This window comes from Cucumis melo, unplaced genomic scaffold (genome assembly GCF_025177605.1).
Source record: "Cucumis melo cultivar AY unplaced genomic scaffold, USDA_Cmelo_AY_1.0 utg000491l, whole genome shotgun sequence".
Lineage (NCBI taxonomy): Eukaryota > Viridiplantae > Streptophyta > Magnoliopsida > Cucurbitales > Cucurbitaceae > Cucumis > Cucumis melo.
In genome coordinates this window covers 13,051-17,500 of record NW_026124025.1, presented here as the reverse complement: position 1 = coordinate 17,500, position 4,450 = coordinate 13,051, and the positions used below count along the sequence as shown (strand labels likewise).

Here is a 4,450-nt window from a genome sequence, read left to right as displayed (position 1 = left end):
CTCCGCAATTTCAGAATCTCCCTGTCGAATGGCCTGTTCTCCCCGGTCGGAATAGGCAGGTAAATTCCTTCCCTTAGAACCGTACTTGAGAGTTTCCTACCTCATACGGCTCAACAGTCAATTCTTTTGCTGTCCCATATTTAAAAAAATTTATCATATCTAATCTAATTGAATGAAATTTTTCATAGATCTAGCCCATTTTTTTTTCTCGAGTTAAGCAAAAGCGGTTAATTATATAAGTTTCAAACTTCAATTTTGCTGAATAATTAAATAAGTTTTATCTTTTCTCCCACCTTCAGAAGAATAAAGCATAGGCATTCCACCCACTATCGTTACAATTTTCTGAAAGATAACTATCTCGGTTTCATCTAGAAATTTATATAGAATCCTTGAAAAAGACTTTCCTTCATAAGAAAGAAAAGACTTACTGTCTTTGGGATCTGATGCTACACCGCTGCTCAATATTGTAGGGGATCCACCCTATTACATAAGTGGATTCCTTCATTTTGATCTTATATCATGATATAAGTAAGCAGTTTTTATTGTATCGGCCAAAAACCTGACTAATTGATCTTTACGGTGCTTCTTCTATCAATTAGATCCTTTATCCATAGAATAAAGTATCTAGGCATACCTATTTCTTCATATTTCTGCTTCTATGAAGTTTCTTTCTTTGCTACAGCTGATACAAATCGTTAGTTTGGACAATACATATGTAGAAAGCCTATTTTTTTTAGTATTTATTAGCGAATTTTCTCTTTTTTTTCTTTCTATAGTGGAGATAGTCGCACGTAATGACAGATCACAGCCATATTATTAAAAGCTTGTGGTAAGAACGGGTTTCGTTCTAGTGCCCGAAAATAATATTCCAAAGCTTTTGTATGTTCTCCGTTCCTTGTGTGGATAAGACCTATGTTATAGAGTATATAACTTCGATCATAGGGATCGATTTCTAGTCGCATAGCTTCATAATAATTCTGTAGAGCTTCCGCATAATTTCCTTCGGATTGAGCCGACATCCGTTACGGTCGTTCGTTATTCCATTGAAAGAATCTCCGTTCCAGAACCGTACGTGAGATTTTCATCTCATACGGCTCCCCCTTTATCTGATGCGCATAATGAGATGAGAATAATACATGAAATCAAAAAACATTGAAATACTCTCATTATGAACTCATGGGACTAGCGTTTTTACAAAAAATCTCTAGCCAACCTTCCTGTAAAAGATCTTTTCTTAACATCAAGCATGGTTTACTAGATAAAAATAAAAATGGTAACTCTAACAATTTCTTTGTCCTCAACGCCTCTAAATTTCCAGGAATTAGTCACTTCAACAGTCTTCGATGGTTATACAGGTATCCAAAATACAAACGAGATGGATGTTTGTTGTCCCAACCATTTTTCTAAGTTCCGATCCCGATAAGGAAAAGGTATAATTTATAACAAAGTTTTCGTGTTGTTGATTCCTAGGTGTAGTGCTTCTTCCCCTCTGCTACCTATTTTTACTAGTGAATATTTTTACTAGTGGAGTAGGGTTGACTTAATCCATAGGTTACACCTTTCGCTTAATACTAGAATCGACAATTCTAGCATCTAAGGTTACATTAATCGGGGATACACGACAGAAGGAATTTTTTGATTTTCAAATTGCACCTCCAAGAAGCGTAGATTTATTTCAATTATTGTTTTCTTTCTATCCCGAATACTGTGTCTTTCTACTAAGACGGAGAGCGGTAAAGAAAATTGAAAAAAAAAAAAAATCAAATCGCACCATCTCTGTAATAGGTGAATGCCTCTTTTTCCCCGGAAGTTGTCGGAATTATTCGTAATAAGATATTGGCTACAATTGAAAAGGTCTTATCGATAAAATTTCCATTTATCCCACCAGATCTAGGCATCGGTAACAACCCCATTCTATAATTTCTTTTAATTACCTCTCGTGAGAAAATGATCCCACAAACAAAGGAATTGCATAGTACGAAATAACATAAAAACGGATTCATTAAAAAATCCCACTCGATATTAAAATTGTTTCTTTTTGATTTCACAGGAATCAATAAAAGAGAAGAAATATTTCAATCGCGTTAAATTTCATCCAAATGTAGTAGGATCAGAATGAAGAGAACTATTCTGATTTCAGCGAAGTTGAAGAAAAAAAGAATTTTATTTATCTGACTGGGGTAATTCTAGAAGTTTTTTGATTGAATTATGATACAAAAAAGAGCAAAAAGAATCGAATAATCATTCTATGATTCATAACTTGTGACTAGATATATGTATGGGATAAACAGTTGTTGGTGAAAAATCGAAAACTGTAAAAGTCGAATTTTTAGAAAAAAGGAATCATAGTTTAAAAAACTAAATAGAATCATGAGCTAAAAGTATCCATTAAACATAGTTAAAAAAAAATTATTTGTATAGTTAGAATTGGTTGGACGTGCCTATCAAAAAAAAAATTGAATATTAATGACTCACTATTAACTCGGTTTCTGGGCCATAATCATTCTGTAGGAGAGATGGCCGAGTGGTTGAAGGCGTAGCATTGGAACTGCTATGTAGGCTTTTGTTTACCGAGGGTTCGAATCCCTCTCTTTCCGTACTAATTCAACAATGTTACTGACCACAATGTATCAAATCAAATAACAATCGATACTATTATTCCAACGGTTAGACCTTTATGGATTCTTTATTTCGAATTTTTGTGGTACGGAAACGAAAAGACTGGAAAGAATGCACAAGAGATGAAAATCCCCCTACCGATCAATGATAGATGAATGATAGAAAAATTTCCGGATCAAAACCTTACTTTCCTTCGGTCTCTTTACTTAGACTTCGGCGAAGGGGAGGACGAAATTGTCCGAACCCTTGTTTTTTAGTTAGGTTTAAGTCTGACGAGAATAATATTCTACAACGAGCAATTCATTTATTTTTAAACTGACCCATTTACTATCTATTATTTGATTGACTAATCCTTTATATTGCAATGGCTGAAGAGTCAAATGTTTTGGCAATTCCTGAGGGGGGGATGAATCAAGATAATTTTGAATCAGTGTTCTCGATTTTTTTTTCATCTTTTGCTGTAATAATATCTCGGGGTTTGCACCGATAACTTGGTATATCCACTATAGAACCATTAACTAAAATATGTCTATGATTAACTAATTGTCGGGCTTGAGGAATAGTCGAAGCCATACCCAATCGAAAAAGGATGTTATCCAAACGCATTTCAAGTAATTGTAGTAAAACTTGACCCGTTGATCCTTTGGCTTTTCCGGCGATACGAACGTATTTAAGTAATTGTCGTTCTGTAAGACCATAATGAAAACGCAATTTTTGTTTTTCTTCTAAACGAATACGATATTGAGATTTTTTACCGGAACGCGATTGGTTTTTAAGATCGTTTCCGGTTTTGGGCCTTTTACTAGTTAGTCCCGGTAAAGCCCCCAGACGGCGTATTTTTTTGAAACGAGGCCCTCTGTAACGCGACATAAAGACTCCTTATTTTATTTTATTTAAATTTCATAAACATTTTATTTTATTTAAATTTCATAAACTTAAATGAAAACTAAATGATAAATATTATAAATGAAGTGAAATCCAGTAAAGTATTGTACTACAAAACAAAGAATAATTAGATAACTTGGATCAATATCCGGATCCTATTGTATATGTAAATGATATAAAAAAGTAAGAGTTCCTTTCTTGATTTGTTCTACAGAAATAGAACCCCTCCTTTAGTCATAAAGGTAAGTAAGTTCCTACGACATCATAGATCGGTGACCTTTGAAAAAGGGTAAGAAGTCGTTTCTTTATTTATTTGATTTATCAATTATGTCAAAAATAAAATCAATAGAGAAAAGGCCGGCTATCGGAATCGAACCGATGACCATCGCATTACAAATGCGATGCTCTAACCTCTGAGCTAAGCGGGCTCACATAACAGAAATGTTACATGCATAGTAATTTACTAAATTACTGGGATCTTAGCTATTCCTAATTAATATGAATATAGAATCTAATTTCATTTCAAATAAATATTCAATATTGGAATTGTTCTATTATAGAACATAATAATTAATATAACGATTAATAGAATATAGCGATAGAAAATTTTGATCTATTTATCAAATGGATGTATCAATAATTAATGTGTTAATCTTAATTGCATTTAATGCAATTGAGATGATAATGAAGCGTTTCTATGTTTTCATTCTGAAAGGTGGAAGATAAGACGAACAAGGGAATCGACCGTTTAAGTATTAAATTTTTTACTAAAAAAATAATAGAAAGAGGGGCAAATATATATGTTCATATATCTATCTATATTGATATATATTGAATTGCAGATACAGAAATGATAGAATCATTTTGGATCGGAACAAATATGGGTCTCCGATAGAGAAGAGAGAGATGAAAGAAGATAGACAAGAAATCCAATAGGAGGAAACAC

At 33.2% G+C, this 4,450-nt stretch overlaps 1 non-coding gene across 1 annotated transcript; it reads left to right on the top strand.

Moving 5' to 3' along the window:
• Window positions 1-2,510: 2,510 nt before the first annotated feature.
• On the top strand, window positions 2,511-2,597 carry TRNAS-GGA (transfer RNA serine (anticodon GGA)). The gene has a single exon. It is a non-coding gene; the product is annotated as a tRNA-Ser (tRNA).
• The last annotated feature ends 1,853 nt before the right edge of the window (window positions 2,598-4,450 follow it).